Raw genomic sequence first — 21,339 nt, 5'->3', positions numbered from 1 at the left:
TCTGAGGTCTATTGGTGCTGCTAATTCCTTATCAGGCAATGATGTCACAATCATGCCTAATCAAAATGGAAGGTGAAAACTAGAATAACGTGCTAATTGATGTTGATCTATATCCAAATACAAATATGATGTAACAATAACTATAATTGATTTTTCATCAAATAGGAAAGTTAACCACTCAAACTAGTCTTCCAAATTTGAAATGTGAGACTCTATAAACGAGTTTGAAATGACAATTGAGAATTCATCAAACAAATATGTACTTGAAAGACATTGATTTACTTGTTACAAATAATTACCAAATGCTCTTAATGAATAAAGAATAGAAATTGATAAGTGATTTCAATTGGAGTAGTGTGAGTTGTATGAAAGGTCTCTTAATTACCATATTCAAGTTCCTCTAATGTGTCATCATGAAAGGGTAGATTATCAACGTTTTCAAGTGGAGTGAGGCAATCTAATATAACATCATTCAAGAATGGGGGATTATGTGTATCTCTATAGATCTCCTAAATATTGACTAGACCATGTATGGGTATTTAATTCATAAGATACGATTGTAGAGCTTTTAAAAGATGCTTTCATTTATGCTTTTATGAATCAACACTATGATATAATCATTTTTAATACCCCAAATTAACTTCTTCCATTTTGTTTTGAGCTCAAGACAAGTTTATAAATATGAGGCAAATTATTGAGCTATATGCAATGCATCACAATGCCTTCTTGCTAGGCCTCAAAATATTCTTAGTCAAAATGGTTATAGAAGGAAGAGTTACATAACCTCTTATTATAATAATTTCATTCTCTTAGTGGATTAAATCATATAAAAATAATGATATGGGGACTAAATTAAGTGATTTGTTCAAAACAACACCTTCCTAAGTGCTTGCATGTTTAAGTAACCATCTAGAATGCAAATACGAAAAAAATGAATGCAAATATACTTGTAGATAAATTTGGAAAAAGTGCATACATCACTAGACATAACTCCTCAATACCTTTTCCATGACGCAAGAGTGTAGAAGTATGTACTTCAATGCTAGGAAAACATTAAACTAATTTACCTTCACATAAGATAATAACATACCATCATAAATAGAGTTGATTAAAATGTACAATAATATTTCCTTATAAATCCAAGAGCGAAAGAGAGTGCATCAATGAGTTACAAGGGTAGGTACACCACCCTAAAACTCCTTTGCACAAATTTTAATTGATTCAAAAGCATACTAGATGTAAGAGAAATCTTGCATCACCCAAAAATGTTTCCTTTTTGTTTCTTGAATAAAGGTTGTCTCAGTGCAGAGTTGTTGTTTCTGGAGGATTGCTACTTCGTAAGTCAGTCATATGAGCTTAGAATGTCCTAATTTCAGAGGTGGATGTTCTTCTTAGATATATCATGCTACCTGTTGAGGCTTAGTGCCATATCACGATTATTTGTTGAGTTGTTGCAGATTTTTGGTGTGCAATTTTGGTATAAAAACTTCAAGCTCAATTTTGAAGGCCTTAGAGGCCCTAGATGGGCTCCGAAATGGGGTAGACTAGAACTTGGGTGAGTCAAGCCTTGTAGATTAGAAACCGAGGATTTCAAAAAGGGGTTATAATAGCCAATCAAAGAAATGGTTCAAAAGTTATGGTCTTTTGAAGTTGGGCTGACCAAAATTTCCAAAATAAGTGTCAAAGGTGTTTGGGTTGATTCTATATGTAATTTAAGGGTTAGTCAATCTCAAGGGTTGGGGTTTGATGCCTATAAACTTCCTAAGCAGTGTAAAAATGTCTATATAAGGAATGCTGATACATTTTCTAAGACAACTTTGGGTGATAGTTTACAACTCTGGTGTTGTAATTTATTGTAAGAAAGGAACCTAAGTGGGTTTGCATAGTGTATTTCAAAATTCTACATTTCTGATGATAATAAGAAACTCATATTGCAAATAGATGTTATTTCTAATTTTTTGCTATGCATTTGTGGTATTAAGGGGATCATCCTTCATCAAGTGGTATCAAAGAAGGAGTTCCTGAGTGTGTAAACAGATCGCTGATTGTGAGGTAGTTGCACCAAGATCGTGGTTTGGGTTGAGCATGTAGATAGATCACCGATTGTAAGGTAGTTTGCACTAGGGTTTTAGTGGAATCATGAAAATACCTCCACAAAGAGAGTGTGGTTGAAGAGAAGTAGGTGTTACACCTAAGGGTTTTAGAGCCCTTTAGAGACAAATGCAAGCATTGGAGGAAAAAATGAGCAGGGGGGTAATTCTTGTTGTAAGAAATGAAAGAGAGGATGAAGACAAAGAAGAAAATGATGAACATGAGGCTGTTTTGAACCTTAAAGAATAAAGGCTTTTTAGGGCCATTTCCAAGATTGAAAAAAGACCTAAGTTTGAGGTTCCCACATTTTTGGGATATCTTAACCTAAAAGAGTTGATCGATTGGATCAATGAATTGAAAGAATAATTTGAGTATAAAGATATTGAGGATCCTGATAGGGTCAAGTTGCTAAGGCCAAACTGAAGGGTCATGCAAAGATTTGGTGGCTAGAAATTCACATGAAGTGAAATAGAAGAGGGAAGTAAAAAATCATAAGATGAGTGTAAGAATTTGCCTTAGGGAAAAATTCACCCAAGACCAAGGAACTCAAGCACAAGCACAACAGTAGACCAAAAGAGTATGATTAGAATAACGATATGATACTCAATTCAATGTAATTGATTGAATTGATTGATGTGATAGTACACTAGAGGTGCCTATATATAAAGGCCTCTGGAATGCTTCTAGAATGCTCAGGAGTTAGCAACATGATAAGTCATACAACCAAGCACATGTCCACCATGAGTGGATTATCCTCCATTAAGCACAAGAGTAAGTGTGATGATGAGAGAATAAGCCTACAAAGGTGTAGCACGCAAAAATATGTTGTAGACACCATGTGCTGAATTAAAGTTGCTTACTTATGTGTCGTCAACATAACAACTCATAAGAGTACGCAAACTCCTAAGTGTCTCACCTAAGAAATAATAAAATAATGCATTGACCTAAGTAAACTTAAGTAAAGTGTAATAAGTAAATACTTATTTACACCAACACCCCCCTTTAAGTGCAACTTAGGGGAATACACTTAAGCTTACAAAAGATCGGATGAAATGCAAGATGGGCCCCGACTATTAGGCCATGTTAGGTACCCATGTACATAATACAATGCAATCTCTCATAAAGTGGAGAAAGAGGGAAAACCTCATGGGAAAAACCCTCCCCCAAAAAGAGAGATGAAAAATCAAGATGCATGGACGGATGGAGTAACATACATCAAGTATATACAAAAGAGAAGAAGGACAAAACCCCATAAGAGGAAAAAGTCCCCCCATAAAAGAGAAGAAGAAGGAGACATGGTAGTCCCTCCCCCAAATGTAGTGTGTTGATAAGTGATAGTTGGTCCAATGTAGAAGTTGATCCATGACCGTTGAATAATGTTCCTCCCCTTTGGAAGAAATAATGACAAAGGTACAGGTGAGATGCTTCCCTTATGTGTAGAAAGAATCTTGAAGATGTATGGTGTCTCTGAAACCTGCTCAACTGTCCCTGTGTTGATGCGGATGGTTGCTCCTTCCAATACTGTGGAAAAGAACATGTGTAGATTGAGCAAGGATGGATGGAGAACTTGTCCCAAAAAACCATATGTCTCCTTAAATGATAAAGAGACCTTTTGCAACTGTTGTACATAAGGATCCACAATCATATCAACCTGTGAAGACAGATTACGTAGAGAATGGACATGAGGGTCAAAGTGAGCCCTCATGAGAACTGAAGAAGGTTCTTCTTCATCAAAGAGAAGATGTATATCATCAATGATGTCTCCCAAATCTACTATGTTGGACTCCACAAACAAACCTAAAATATCTGTCAAGAAGTCATCCACTAATGCTGGAACTGGAAGACAAGGTGTACCTACTATGCTGGACCTATCATTGTAGCAATGGATGAAGTATTTGCCTCAACAAAGAGAAGGAGAATGTCATCGATGATGTCTCCTACATCTTCAATGTGAGACTCAACGAACAACGCTACAATGTCTAGAAGGAAGTCATCCCATGAAGCTGAAGTAGGAAGACATGGTAAATCCTACTGCACTAAACCAGGAGCATCTGTGGCTGGAACTGGATCAATAGAATCAACAGGAGTATCAGGAGATGGGATCTCATTTGGAGTTGGAGGAACCATGACTGAAGTGACTAAAGATAGAATTCCCTCTGGAAATGGAGGGACTCGTGAATCTTCATATACTTCCCAAAGAGCCATCCAAACATCATAAGGAAAACTTTCCATATGAAGAGGAGCAAAAGATTCCTTACTCATACAATTATACATAAAGTGAATAAGAAGATGAAGATGATCTACCCAATTAGGATTAGGTGGTAATATCTTCGAGTAGAGATAAGGAAATACTTTCTAATGTTCTCTTAGATGATCAAGCATCAAAGCACTCCATTTCTGATAGTTCCTTGGTGTCAACTTTGGTCTAATACCAGACTGACAAATGTGACAAGAATCCATGAGATCAATATATGCACCCCCCAAAATGCAAAAAAAATCAATCAACCCCCCCTAATGTATGATTTGGCACTTTATAGGTAGTGCGATTACAATGGGCAATTTAGGGCCTATTTCTGAAAGCAGTATTTCTATCCACAGAACCTATAATCTGATTGTAGATCTAGAAAGTAGACCAAAAAAAATCACTTTAAAAAAAAATGGAACCTGATTTGGTGTCCAAATGAGCTCGTAGTAAGCATTTGAAGAGGCAAAATTCAAGATTTGCAACTTGTAGAAAAATTTAAGAATAGAGGTATCAAACATCCTACACCAATGTGTAGATCACAAAATTCTACCCCAAAAATAAAAAAAATTGCTCACAAAAAGGAGTCTGTATGAGGGAGATATCGCTGTTTGAAAATCATCTCTGTTATTATTTTTTCTAAATTTCTATCGTCACACCTCCGAAAATCAATTAACTCTAGATTTCACCTCAGATGTCCAATTTTGATGAAACAAAAGTCAATTTGGAGGTTTTTTGACCTTCTAAATATGATGAAAATATCTGATTTGCACCAACAAGCTCCAATCTTGTCCTGCAAATAATCTCTCCTCTATAGGCCTAATGGCAAATTTTTTTTTGAATAATAATGCAAGTCCAAAAAAAATAGCAAAGATTCAAATGATAAAATATTCAAATCTGAAATTTAAATTCAGAGATCTAAAATGATCATACAAATTCTACAAATTGGGAATCTAGGTGCCAGTTTGCAAAAAAAATTTGCCTCGAATTCGACTATGGCTCAATATAGGCAAATTTATAGTCAATTTTCACCGAATCGACATTTCAGATGCAATGGAAAGGTCCTCTTTGACTCTAGATACTCTCAATTTCTACGGATTCTCTAGATTTGGGTCAAGGTGCTAAGAAAGAATGGTCTCAAATGACTACGTGAAGAGAATCTCCCAATGCTCTGATATCATGTAAGAATTTGCCTTAGGGAAAAATTCACCCAAGACTAAGGAACTCAAGCACAAGCAGAATAGTAGACCAAAAGAGTATGATTAGAATAACAATATGATATTCAACTCAATGTAATTGATTGAATTGATTGATGTGATAGTACACTAGGGGTGCCTATATATAAAGGCCTCTGGAATGCTTCTAGAATGCCTAGGAGTTAGCAACATGATAAGTCATACAACCAAGCACATGTCCACCATGACTGGATTATCCTTCATTAAGCACAGGAGTAAGTGTGATGATGAGAGGATAAGCCTACAAAGGTATAGCATGTAAAAATATGTTGTAGACACCATGTACTAAAATAGGAGTGCAAATAACTATGTTGTCTACATGACAACTCAGTTAATTATGCAAACTCTAGTGTTGTAGACACCATGTGCTTAATTAGAATTGCTTAATTTTGTGTTGTCAACATGACAACTCATAAGAGTACGCAAACTCCTAATTGTCTCACTTAAGAAATAATAAAATAATGCATTGACCTGAGTAAACTTATGTAAAGTGTAATAAGTAAATACTTATTTACACCAACAATGAGAATAGCTGATAGCTAAATTGAAGGGAAAATTCATTTCTATGGATTATGAGCTTGATTTGCTAAAGAAAATGCAAGGTTTGAAGCAAGTGGAAAATTTTGTTAAAGAGTATATTGAAGAGTTCTACCGAGTTCTCATCAGACTAGGCCATGCAGAAGTTGGCAAGGAGAAAGTTGCCCATTATCTTAATGGGTTGAGGCCAAAGATTTAGGAGGAATTAAGTTTGATCTGAATGAATGTTATTGAAGAGCCATACCCATTTGCCATAAGAGTTGAGGAAGAGCTGAATAAGAAGTTTGATAACAAGAATAGTGGAAGAGGTCACAGTGGAAGATTTGGTAGATGCTCTTATAGAGGCTGAAATGATGATCATAAGAACAAGGATGGAACAAGTAGTAGAGTTATAATTAGAGGGGAAACAATTCTAATTGTTTCCATGATTAGAAAAATAGATATTAGAGAGGAAGAGGAAGAGGGGAAGGATCTGGAAGAGGAGGCTTTCGTCGAAAAAAATTTCACCGCAGAGAAGAAGAGCATGGAACATTTGAGTGTTCCTAGCGCCAAGGAAGGACTGATAGAAAAATAGAAGGTTAGACTAGAGTTGCGCATGTTGATGAAGATGTCAAATCATCACATTTTGAAGATGTTGAAAGAGGACAAGTCCTAGTTAATAGAAGAGTCTTGTGAATGTAATCAAAGGAGGAGTTTGTTTCGCACAAGGTGCAAATGTGAAGATAAGCATTTTGATGTGATAATTGATGGTAGAAGTACTGACAATCTAGTGTCAAAAATATGGTCACAAAGTTAAAGCTCAAGAGGTAGAAACACCTATGTCCATACCCCATTGCTTGGGTGTAGGATGACCACTAGGTCATGGTCAATAAGTAGTGCCTAGTGAAGTTCAAGATTGGAAGCTACTAGATGAGGTGCTTTGTGATATCATACCTATAGACATATGCCATATGTTTTTGGGTAGATCATGGTAGTTTGATAGACATGTTGCACATAATGGGCATGCAAATACCTATACACTGATAAAGGATGGGGTGAACATAAGCTAAAGCCATTGAAGGATACATATAAAAAGGTATTTAGTGTTGTTAGAGTATGTTTTTTGATAGAAATAAGTTCTTAGAGGGTATGAGGCATGAGCATATCCATTTTTCTATAATTCTAAAAGATGACAAAGAAGAAGTAGAGGAGGTGCTTGCATAAGTTGCTGATATATTGAAATAGTTTCCAGATATTGTATCGAATGATGTACTTGATGGATTACCACTAGTGCAGAAGGTCGGTCATCAGATGGACTTGATTCCAGGAGCCATTTTTCAAAAAAAGGAAGTGCACAGAATGACACCAACAAAAAGTGAAGAGTTGAACAAACAAGTTCATGAGTTGTTGCAGGATGGGTTGATTCGAGAGAGTCTAAGTCCATGTGTTGTATTGGTAGTATTAGCACCAAAGAAGAATGGATAATGGAGGATGTGCATAGTTTCATGGGAAATTAATAAGATCACAATCAAGTATAAGTTTTCATTGTTGCAAATGGATGATATTATGTACTGTTTGAGTGGAATTATGTATTTCATGAAGATAGATCTAAAGAGTGGGTACCATCAGATTCACATTGGGGAAGGAAATGAGTGGAAGACTACTTTCAAGACAAGAGAAAGATTGTATGAGTGGTTAGTCATTCCTTTTGGGCTAACCAATGCACCGAGCACTTTCATGTAGCTCATCAATGAGGTACTGAAGGAATTTTTGGGTAAGCTTTTCATTTTTTATCTAGATGATAGATTGATCTTTAGTAAGACATTGGAGGAACATTTGATGCACATTCATAAGGTGTTTGATAAGATAAGGGAAGAAAACTTGTTGATAAATCTAAAGAATAGTAGTTTTTTGAATAAGGAGTTGGTGTACCTAGGATTGGTAGTTCCAGGAGAAGATCTAAAAATGGACCTTGACAAAGTGAAAGTTATCCTTGAATGACCTACTCCATAGAGTAGGATTGAGGTAAGATCTTTCCATAGAATAGCTAGTTTTTACAGAAAGTTTATCAGAGGCTTTAGCAATATTTGTGGACCTTTGAATGAAACAATGAGAGGGGATAGAAAATAATTTTACTATACTATAGGAGTAGATAAGAGTTTTAATCTGTTGAAGTAGAAAGTTACAAAACAACCTATTTAAGCACTTCCACATTTTAATAAGATATTTTAAGTATAATGTGATGCTAGTGGTACTACAATAGGAGTTGTTTTGATCCTAGAGGGTAGACCTGTTACTTATTTCAGTGAGAAGTTGAATGATTCCAAAAAAAAATATTTTTTTTATGATCAAGAATTTTATGCTATATTTTAGGCATTGAAGAAGTGGAGACACTATCTTCTTCCTAAAGAGTTTGGTTTGTTTACTAATAATCAAGCTTTGTAATATTTGAATAGTCAAAGAAAATTGAATCAAAGATATTTGAAGTGAGTTGAGTTTTTGCAGAGTTATACATGTTGGATACAATTGGTTAATTGTGTGTTGTCTTTGATGTTACACAAATGTCATATCATTATCAGTCAATAAATGTCAATCTGACTCGAGAAGTGAAGATAGTTCTTAGTGTCTACCAAGCATTCCTATGTTTGCCTAGTTTAGAAGGCAGTGTCTACCGAGTTCACTTGGGCATTGAAAGAAATGTTGTAGAGAGTAAGTGTTAACCGAGCTCACTTAGGTAACAAAGGAAAGTTGGATGGAACTAGTGCTAACCAAACTCACTCGATTGCCAAAAGGATTTTTGTAAGTTTGCAGTGTTAATTGTTGGTTAACAAAGGAAATCATTTCAGAGTTAGTTTCTACCAAGCAGGGTCAGCTAACGAAGGATTTTCTTATTTTATTATATTAAGCTTAATTGATTTATCTATTCATTCGAACCAACTAAGGTGATGAATATGTATTATTCTAAGTTGTATTTAATAAAACTTGACAAAGTGGAAGATATAAGTATAAGGTCAATTTGTGATTTCAAAGTGTGGAAGTGAATGTGTGAATTGTGATGATGTGATTGAAGATCTATTGATGAGCAGAGGAAGCAAATTTGAAGGATAAGCAGAATATCCTTGTGGTGCAGCAAAGCCATATTTGATCAAGAAGGATCAAGTACACGCCAGAACAAAGATCTAAAATCAAAAAATTAGTTGCATTCAAATTAGGTCATCTCATTGTTACTCTCTAACCATTGCAGCAATGATCTAAATCTCCTAACAGAGTTGGCCTAACAGTTATTTGCAAATCCTCTAACAAGGTGGCAATTCCATTGAATTATTCTCAAAGAGCTCTAACAAGGCCACTCCTAACAAGGTGATTACATCCTTTAATAGGGTCACACCTAATAGTGTGTTTTGTAACCTTTAATAGGGTTGGATCCTAATAGGGCTCACTTCATAAGAATGAAAATCAGTAACTAGTTGCTATTAGTGATTTTTCTCAAATTGGGTTTCCACGTTAAATCCTTTTGTCAAACATGTTCATGCTATTTTATTTATGTGTTTGCAACTAAGTTAAAGTAATGGTAATCACAAATAACATCTAATGATTTGTGTTAATTATTTACCAAGCTAATCCAATTATTACTGAGTTACAACATTCTATGTGTTTATTGAGTTTCAATAATATTCAGTTATCTATTTGCATTTTGTACTGACATCTAAGGGATATGGGATTTATTTTTGTAGTAACTAATTCACCCCTCCCCTCTTTGTTACTCCTCTTATATTTCCAAAAATTAGTATTAGAGCTTTTGGTGCTTGCAGAGAAGGTTTCAAAGACCTAAGCTAAAGATCAGGATGTCTTACAAAAGAGAGATTCCCAAGTTGAATAGAAACAATTTTGCAGCATGGCAAGGACTAATGAAGTTACATCTGCCTACCATTAGTGATTTAGGTTCCAAGTGTCTTGATGTTGAATATAAGACTCCCATTGGAACATTATTAGTTGAAGACATTGCTGAAAAGAAGAATCATAATATCATGATGATTGACATTGCATCTGCTCTCAATTATGTTGAATTTGATGAGGTAAAAGATTGCAAAACTATGTTTACAATGTGGAACAAGCTGAAATATATCTATGAAGGAGATGATAATGTAAGAAGAGCCAAAGTAGAAAGCCTTAGAGCACAATTTGATCAAATGAAAATGAGAGAAGATGAAAACATTGAAAAATATGTAAAAAGAATCAAGGCCAATGTAAGTGCAATCAAAGCATCTGGAGGAGACATCAAGGAGGAAATTTTTGTAAGTAAAGTGCTCAAAACTCTACTTCCTATTTATGCAATTAGAGTATTTTCTATTCAAGAAATGAGATGTGATCCAAATAATAAAATAGGGTTGGATGCTCTAGTTGGAAGATTAACATCTTTTCAATTAGACAATTATGATAACTATGTTCCTACTTCAAAGAATATTGAATCTACATTTAAAGCTGAACTCTCACTCAAAGATAAGGGTAAAAAGTCAAAGTCTAGTCAATTAAGAAGTGAAGAAGATGGATCATCAGAAGAAAGTTCAGACAGTGATCTTAAAGTTGTTGAAGCCCTACTTGCAAGGAAGTATTCCAAAGGAAAAGGAAAGTACAAAGGTAAAGTTCCTCTGATCTACTTTTCTTTGAAGAAATTGGTCACATTGCTGCTATGTGTCCAAACAAGGAAATCAAGGATGAAAAGAAAAGAAATAAAAATAAAGGCAAGAAGGACTCCAAGAATTACAAGAGCTTCAAGGACAAAGGTAAGAAATCTTGTTTTATGGCCAAAGATTTTGATAACAGTGAAGATCAAATGGTATATATCGCTGTGAAAGATAAATCTAATGAGGAAGTAGATAAGATGACACTTATCTCTCATGTTAGTAAAGCTGATATATGGATTATGGACAGTGGCTACTCACATCATATGATTGGTGGAAAAACAAAATTTGAACATATAGAATATTATAATGGAGGTAGTGTAAGATTTGGAAACAATGAACCTTGTAATATAAAAGGAAAAGGATGTATCTTGTTGACTAAAGAACTTGTATGTGACATGCTTATTGGGTTCAAGGACTAAAGAATAATCTACTAAGTGTGGCACAACTGAATAACATTGGATTCAAGGTAGAATTCATGAATGGATAGACCAAACTGTTGGATGGGAAAGGAAACTTGGTTGAATCTGGCAAGAAAATAAAAGGTAATCTATTTTATCTTGATCTCAGTGATTTTTCACGTTTTATTGCTCAAGTAGAGCAAAGTTGGTTATGGTACAAAAGGCTATGTCTTGTGAATTTTGATAATCTAGTTAATATAAGAAAACATACAAGAGTAAGAGGTATTCCTACTTTGAACAAATATAACATGGGTCTATGCAAGAATTTCCAAATTGGTAAGATGGGAAAGACAAGCTTCAAGAACAAAGACTACCGGTCAAAAGAAGTCTTGGAAATTGTTCATAAAAACTCATTTGGACCTATTGGAATAGAAAGTTATAGTGGAGAAAATTTTTGCATTCTTTTTGTTGATGACTATTTTAGAATGATGATAGTAATGTACCTAAAAGAAAAACTAGAAGCCTTGCAAAAATTCAAGTGGTATCTGGCAAGAATGGAAAAAGAAACTGGAAATAAATTGAAATGCTTAAGATCAGATAGAGGTGGTAAATTCATCTCCCATGAATTCAATAATTTTTGCATTGAAAGAGGAATCAAAAGACAAGTATCAACCCCTAGTACACCATGACATAATGGTATAGTAGAAAGAAGAAATAGATCTATCATGGACTGTGCAATAACACTAATGATTGAAAAGAATCTTGCTCTCAAAGACTAGAAGGAAGCTATTAGCACTATAGTTCATACCTTGAATATAATTCAGTTGAAGAAAGATTCAAACAAGACACCTTATCAGCTATGGTATGGCTACAAATCTAATGTAAGTTGCTTGAAAGTATTTAGCAGTAAATGTTATATATTGAAAGAATTTAGAAGAGGAAAATTTGATGTAAAAGGTGATGAAGGCATATTTATAGGATACTCCTACAGAAGTAAAGCATACAGATGTTTGAATTTTTCTAATCACAAAATTATAGAGAGTACACATGTTAGAATTGATGAATTTGCAGAAATGAGTGAAGAAGAAAGTAACAAGGAACCTAAAGATTATAGAAGATTTATTTACTACAAACCTGATACTCTACCAAATCTATCTAAGAGAAAAGAAGCTTAATCTCACAAGTCCCTAGAAAATCCTATAGTTATCAAGTTGCAGACTGTGAAACCCGAGCTACAAGGACCCAAGTCACAATTAGAGGCTACTGAGCTAGTTCAAACCGAGCCTAATGGACCTAAGTCACAGATAGAAGAACCTGAGCTTGAAATGAAAATTCAAGAAGAAGATGGTGGAACTCATTCAAAGACCAAGGAGCATGTGTTAGCAAGATATGTCAGAAGACATCATACACTTGATCAGATCATTGGAGACAAATCAGATGGAACAATGACAAGAAGTAAATTAAAAGGTACATGTTTACTTGCTGAATTTGGACCTAGAAGTGTTAAAGATGCTCTAGAAAATGAAAGTTGGATTGAAGCAATGAATGAAGAGATAGAAAAGAACAAAACTTGGACTCTTGTCCCTAGACCCAAGGATAAAAATGTAATTGGTACAAAATGGGTATTTAGAAATAAGTTGAATGAAGATGGAAAGGTATCAAGAAACAAAGAAAGATTAGTATCCAAAGGTTATTCTCAAGAAGAAGGTATTGACTATGGTGAGACTTTTGCTCCTATGGTAAGACTATAAGGTGTTATAACTTTACTAGCATATGCAGCACATAGAGGATTTAAAGTATATCAAATGAATGTCAAATCTACATTCTTGAATAGAATTCTTGATGAGGAAGTTTACATTGGGCAACCAAAAGGTTTTGTAGATCCTAGCAAAAGTGACATGGTTTGCAAACTACACAAAGCATTATATGGTCTCAAACAAGCTCCTAGAGCTTGGTATGAAAGACTACATAATTACTTGGTATAGATTGGTTTTCAAAAGACTAATGATAATAGTAGTCTATGTATCAAGGAAGGACCAGATAAGAAGATTGTGTTGGCAGAAATATTTGTTGATGATACTCTATTTACAGGAAATGATGACTTATGCAAAGCATTCTCAGAAGAAATGAGTAAATAATTTGAGATGTCCATGTTTGGTAAGATAAAATTCTTTTTTGGATTGCAAATACAACAGAACAAGAATGGTATCTACATCACTCAATCTAAGTATATCAAGGAGATATTAAAGAAATTTGGAATGGAAGATTCAAGACTAGTTGGAACACCTATGTCTACTAGATATAAGCTCTCCAAAAATTATGATTCTAAAGAAGTAGATAAGACCACTTATAGATCAATGATTGGATAATTGCAGTATGTAGTACACACAAAGCCTGATATTGCTCTAGTAGTTAGAATAGTGGCAAGATTCTCAAAAAATCCTAAAGAAAATCACATGATGGAAATCAAGAGAATTATGAGATATTTGAAAGGTACTAAAGACTATGCGTTATGGTACAAACTTAGAGGCAATTTGGACTTGAAAGTATTTACTGATGCTGATTGGGTAGGAAGTTTTAATGATAGAAAAAACACTAGTGGTCAGGCATTCTTTCTTGGTAAAAGACTAGTATCTTGGACAAGAAAGAAACAAATTTGTACATGTCAATCCACAGTAGAGGCAGAATATGTAGCGGCATCAGTCAATTGTTCTAACATTGTTTGGTTCAAACAACTATTGGAAGGAATGAAGGTAGAGATAAAAGATCCAGTTGTAATATATTGTGATAACACCAGTGCAATCAATATATCAAAGAATCCAGTAATGCACTCCAAGAAAAAGCATATTGCTATAAAGTATCACTTCTTAAGAGAGTTAGTGCAAGATAAAGAACTCATATTGGAATATGTGAATACAAAGGAACAGATTGCAGACATGTTCACCAAGCCATTACCTGTGGATGCATTTATGTATCTAAGTGGTAAGCTAGGGGTCATTCCCCTATTTAAAATTCACTAAATACAGTTTAGTGAATGCATCGACTAGAACCTATTGAAGATCAATAAGCTGGTGTAGAATTAGCAAGGGCATATTGTAGATGAATCAGTACTTAAGGTACATTGGTATTTAAAAAGTTATTGGCTTTGGCATGTGTTGTCAAAGAGGGAGAAGTTTATTGTCATATCTTTGAAAAAAATTTAGAACCAAAATAAAGTTAGAAGTCAGAGAGGGAGAAGCCTTCCAAAGAAGAAGTATGGTAAAAGAGGGAGGATATTCTAAATGGACTTGGTAGCAGTTGTTGAAGACAAAATCTAGTGAAAGGAAGAGCTCATACTGACAAAGGGAGTTCTCAATTCTATAATCCAAAATTTCATTGTGCTATGATATGTTGTGTTTCCATCAATGCCAAAGAGGGAGATTTTTGGATACAATTGGTTAATTGTGTGTTGTCTTTGATATTACACAAATGTCATATCATTATCAGTCAGTATATGCCGAGCTCACTTGAGCAATGAAGATAGTTCTCAGTGTCTACCAAGCATTCTTGTGTTTGCCTAGTTCAGAAGGCAATGTCTACCAAGTTCACTCAGGCATTGAAAGAAATGTTGCAGAAAGCAAGTGTTAACCTAGCTCACTTAGGTAACAAAGGAAAGTTGGATGGAACCAATGCTAATCAAGCTCACTCAGTTTCCAAAAGGATTTTCATAAGTTTGTAGTGTTAACTGAGCTTCTATTGGTTAACAAAAGAAATCATTTTAGAGTTAGTTTCTACCGAGCAGGGCCGACTAACGAAGGATTTTTTTATTTTATTGTATTAAGATTAATTGATTTATCTATTCATTCCAACCAACTAAGGTGATCAATATTGATTATTCTAAGTTGTATTTGAGCTGACTTAACAAAGTGGAAGATATACGTATAAGGTCAAGTTGTGATTTCAAAGTGTGGAAGTGAATGTGAGAATTATGATGATGTGATTAAAGATCTATTAATGAGCAGAGGAAGCAAATTTGAAGGATAAGAAGAATATCTTTGTGGTGTAGCAAAGCCATATTCGATTAGGAAGGATCAAGTACAAGCTAGAACAGAGATGTGAAATCAAAAAATTAGTTGCATTCAAATCAGGTCATCTCATTGTTACTCTCTAACCATTATAGAAATGATCTAAATCTCCTGATAGAGTTGGCTTAATAGCTATTTGAAAATCCTCTAACAAGGTGGCAATTCCATTGAATTATTCTGAAAGACCTTTAACAAGGCCACTACTAACAGGGTGCTTAAATCCTTTAACAGGAACACACCTAACAATGTCTTTTGTAACCTTTAACAAGGTTGGCTCCTAACATGGCTCACTTTAGAAGAGTGAAAATTAATAACTAGTTACTATTGGTGGTTTTTCCCAAATTGGGTTTCCACGTTAAATCCTGGTGTCAAATGTGTTCATGTTATTTTCTTTATGTGTTTGCAACTAAGTTAAAGTAATGGTAATCACAAATAACATCCAATGATTTATGTGTTAACCATTTACCAAGCTAATCCAATTATTACCGAGTTATAACATTCTATGTGTTTACCGAGCTTCAACAGTATTCAATTATCTATTTGTATTTTGTACTGACATCTAAGGGATCTGGGATTTATTTTTGTAGTAACTGATTCACCCCTCCCCTATCAATTGCTCCTCTTGTATTTCCAACAACACATTTATTTTAAACCACAGGAGTGGGAAGTCTAACATAGTTGTAGATGGTCTTAGCAGAAGACATCTTTTGTTGATAGAGATGCAAATTGAGGTGGTTGGGTTCAAGGAACTCAAGAATTTATATCCAGAGGATCCTAATATTGGTGAATCTTAGAAGGATTTTACAAAACCTACTACACTTGACAAGACAAAGTGGTTGGATTTCATAATCCAAGATGGTATGTTGTTCAAGGGAAGTCAGTTTTGCATTCCTAGAAGCTTTATGAGAGAGAATCTCATCAAGGAGATGCATAGTGGAGGATTAGCTGGAAACTTTGGTAGAGACAAAACCATTGCTTTAGTCACTAAGAGTTATTATTGGCCACAAAAGAAACAAGATGTCAAGAATCTTGTATAGAGTTACAAAGCATGTCAGACGGTGAAAGGAGTGAAGCAAAATACAAGTTTGTATCAACCATTACCTATACTAGAGAAGCCATGGGAGGATGTTAGCATCTATTTTGTTCTTGGTTTACTAAGGACAAAATGAGGCCATGATTCAATATCTATCATCGTTGACAAATTTTCATAGATGACACATTTCATTCCTTGCAAGAAGACTAGTAATGTTATTCATGTGGTGAAGTTGTTTTTAGAGAAGTGGCAAGACTACATGGTCTTCCAAAGAGTATAGTTTATGATTGGGATAAAAATTTTGTTGGGTATTTATGGTGTACATTGTGGAAGAATTTGAAGAAATATTTGAAGTTCAATTCATCACATCATCCACAAAATGATGGATAAATAGAGGTGGTGAATAGGGGTTTGGGGGAATTGCCGAGATATTTGGTTGGAGATAAGTCAAATGATTGGGATCTAATTTCACCATGGGCATAATTTACATATAATAATTATGTCAATAGGAGTACTCATAAATTACCATTCTAGATTGTAAAGGGATTAGTCATATAAATTCTTTTAAATTGAGACAGTTGGATAAATGAGAAATAAGTAGTGCTAAAGTAGAAGATTTTGCCAAACATTTAAAGAGCATCCATGAGGAGGCAAGGAAGCACATTATTAAGATGAATACATAGTACAAGGCTAAGGTAGATTTTAAAATGAGGTATAAGGAATTTCAAATTGGAGATGAAGTCATGGTTCATTTGAAAAAGGAGTGTTTTCCACTAGGTACATATAATAAGCGAAAAATGAAAAAGTTTGGAATATGCATGATAGTGAAGAAGCATGATTCCTAAAATGCCTATGAAGTAGAGTTACCTACTGATCTAATTATTTCACCATTATCTAACATTTCAAATCTATCAAAGTATCATGAAGGAGGTGACTGAGATGAAGTTGCAGAAGCGCAGTAGAGTATTCTAACAACTATTTTGGCTAAAAAGGAGATTGAGAAGAAATTGGGCAGCCATGTTGGAAAAAGTACAAGGAAAAAAACTTATGAAGATTAATTAGTCAAATGAAAGGGGATACTATTAGAATACTCATCATAGCTAGCAAGGGAGGAGGTTAACTATCTTGGTTTTCCTCTAAGCACTTGAGACGTGATGGGGTCACTTCTCAAATTACCCTAGGTGTTTGATGCAGGAGCATCTTGGGTGTAAGAGAAATCTTGCATCACCTAAAAATATTTCCTTTTTATTTCTTGAATAAGGTTTTTCTCAATTAATAGTTTTTGTTGGAGGATTTCTACTTAGTAAGTTAGTCATACAAGCTCAAAATATCCTAGTTTTAGAGATGGATGTTCATCTTAGATATATTAGCCCACTAGTCAAAGCTCAGTGCCATATCACACTTATTTATGGAGTTATTACATATTTTTAGTGTACAACTTTGGTATAAAAACTTTAGCATCAATTTTGAAGGCCTTAGAAGTCCTATATGGGCTCTAAAATGGGGTCGACTGGAGCTTGCATGAGTTGGACACTGTAGATTAGAAGCCAAGGATTCCAAAAAAAGGGTTATAATAGGCAATCAAAGTAATGGTTCAAAATGTAAGGTATTTTCAAAATAAGTGTCAAAGGTGTATTGGGCTAACTCTATATATAATTTTAGGGTTAGTTGGTCTCAAGGGTTAGGGTTTGATGTTTAGAAACTTCCCAGGTGGTGTAAAAATGCTTATATAAGGATTGCTCATACATTGTCTAGGAAAGTGTTGGGTGATAGTTCATAGCTCAGTGTTGCAACTTATTGTAAGGAAAAAACCTATGTGGATTTGCATGTTTTATTTCAAAATTATGTAATTCTTCATTTGTGGCAATAATAAGAAACCTATATTTTGTTCTCGCAAATTACTGTGATTTCTTTATTTATATTATGTGTTTTTGGTATTAAGGAGATCACCCTTCATCATTAATGTACGTAAACAATAAACTTTTAATAAATTTTACTAACCTTCTAATAATTATCTTGAGTTAATCTTGTGAGTAAATTATATTTCCACCATCAACCCCCCTTAAGTGAAACTTATAATGAAGATTATTAAGAAACAAGAAAGAAAGATGCAAGATGAAACTATGCCATGTTAGGTACCCATTTACAACGCAAATGCAATCAAACTGATCTATCACAAAGAGGAGAAATCCACATGAGACAAAAAAATTCTTCAAAAGAGAGAAAATAAAGAAGATGCATGGATGGAGAACTCAATCACACCCTCGAAGGACTACATACATCATGCAGATATAATCAATAATCACCCTAGATGAAGGAAGACATGAGAGTACATAATCCCCCATAATGAATAATTTCTTGCAAAAATGACAAGTCCTTGAAGACAAAACATAGTCTAATGCCTATAGAAAACATTTCTCTTCTTAGGAAGAAGATAAATCAAATGCAAATGAAAGAATACCTTCTATTCTAGATTAGAATAGGATCTAGAATCCAAATTTAAAATGTATGGCATATTTAAATTATTTTCACATGTCATGAAGAGCTTAAGAGATGATTTTAAGAATCAATCAAGAACATAAATAATCAAAAGAGAAGGCAATAAGAAGGAACTACTAGAAAACAATTTGAACAAGATCCAAAGAAAAAGATGAAGTGGCAGTAGAGTTTGAAAACTTATCAAATATGATATAGAATCCACAAATGTGTCTCTGAAATATGAAATATGAGGCTCCACAAATAATGCACTGACATGTAACAAACATGAATCCCAAACAAGAGGATAAATAGACACACATTGATAAGGAATGATGGAAGTCTCAAATGATTTTGGATGTGAATGATGATTAATCATCTCTATTGAAGAATCAAGAACCATTGAAGAAATGAAAACCTCATATAAAGTTTGAAAATCCTCCAAAGAATCACAAACACGGGTTAATTTATTTCTAGAATGAAGACTCATATTAGGATTGGAAATATGATCATTAAAAAATGGTTGAATATCATGATCACTACATACCTCTTGAATATTATTGCAAAGATCACGAGGATACTCAAAATCAATAAGTGAGTCCATAGTGCCATCATTGACATTCTCAAAAATTACTTAAAAAACTTAAGCCCTATAGCCTTTTCAAATACTATACTCACAAAGTGTGCCAAGAATAGGAACAAGATTAGATAAATATGACAATAGATCACACTTGTGAAGATGAGTGAGCATGAGAGCACTCCATTACCTATAGTTCCCCTTCTCCAAAGAAAAACCCATTATGAAAACAACTCAGGAAAAAATAAAGATAGAGGTATAATACGTATAGAAACTTCCAAAAATAAAAACATCTTGATTGTTTCAAAATATGGGTTTCTTTAAGGGTGAGAAATGATAAATTGATATATAAATTATACCAATTAGCACAAGGCAACCACTATTTCTTACCAATTAGCAAGTCAACACATTAAGTAGTCCACAACCTTGAAAAGGAGAAAAATATCTATATGGGGATCAAGTTGCACTCTTGAAAAAATAATAATTAATTAAAAGAAAAATAGTACTATATCCATTTTTTTCTATATTTTTAAAAAATAATCAATAATTATAAACCTTGTATAAACATACATAACGCTTTCTATTTGTATGTGTTTTCTCTAAATTTTTTAATGTCTCAAACTTTCTAGTTCCTCATAATAATTTGATTTGAATTTGATTTCAATTTATTTTCTCTAAAAACTCAAAATTCTACTCTCTATAAGAATTGAATCTCTTATGCAATTTTTTTTCTTAACTATCCCCAAAACTAATGTCATTTATGTAGGGATCATGATGCACCACTGACCAATATTATTAAACTAATTTAAAATAAAAGAAGTACTATTTTTATTTTACGCTTTTCCTTATACAAGGTTCATAACTATTGATTCATTTCAAAAATATAAAAATGACAAATAATGTATAATCCTAAATTGTAAGCACCTAACTAGTGTACAATTTAAGGCCTATTTTCACCCACTTTAGTGTATTTCTATAACACGACCTTGTATAACACTTAATGGAAACTTTATAAATTCATATATGGACCCTCTTTCACTTTAATCTTGTTTAAAATTGAGATAAGCTCTTATTTATATGTGTGTTCATCCATTTTTTCCTTTAATATAAGAATTCATTTCATCAATAAGACCGTATATTACTATTTTTAGTATTTGTGTTATGTGCCAACCTCAGAACTGGTTGTACCTAATTAGCCTACATCTATTGTGTCATCCTAAAACCCACTCTAACAATTGGGCTTTCCTCCTAGGTATAAAACATTTCAAAATGTATGTACCTAGGGACATAGAATTTTAAGAATTATTTTCCTTCCTAAAGTGGCCCAATTTTGAAATGAAGCTTCATGTTGGGGTTTTGGTGGGAAATCAAGTCTCGTGGTTAGCCTACTTAAATTTTAATACTCAACATGTTGTGAGAGGTATTCAAAAACTCTATCTCTCCTTATTTTTGTATCTATTATCCATTGTCAACTACACACAAGAATTAAAGATCCATGATCAAGCATTCATAATCAAGCTAATCAAGTTCAAGAAATCAAGTCTTCTTCTCAATAATTCAAGGTTTTATTCTTTATAGATCTAGATTCTTTTCCCAATTAAATGCATAAGAAAATAGTTTTCCTATAAAGGAAGGGGTATACAGTTATTTTGCAATCTCATTCTTCTTGCTTCTCTCTTAGTCAAAAATTATGGTGAAATACAACATCCATTACATGAGGTTTTATTTTTAATGATTTCCTTTTGGATTTTTGTGTTATGTCAAATTTAGTTCATCTATATATTTAATTACATTCAAAGAATAATTTTCATTGCCATATGTATGATAGACTTCATTTCTTAGATTTAGTCTTTCCTTTCATTTCAATGTTGATTCCTAATTTGATTGAGGCAAACACTTTTACCCAAAATTCTTACCAATTTTTATATGTGCAACAATAGGTTATGACAATACCATAACTTTTTTTGGGTGGATCAGGAGTTGTTAGAGGGTCCTTGTAAGTTTCAAGTAGAAACCCAAGGAA

The sequence above is a fragment of the Cupressus sempervirens genome, chromosome 2 (assembly GCF_028749045.1).
Source record: "Cupressus sempervirens isolate cs-2001-9-10 chromosome 2, ASM2874904v1, whole genome shotgun sequence".
NCBI classification, from domain to species: domain Eukaryota; kingdom Viridiplantae; phylum Streptophyta; class Pinopsida; order Cupressales; family Cupressaceae; genus Cupressus; species Cupressus sempervirens.
This window is presented reverse-complemented; position numbering follows the sequence as displayed.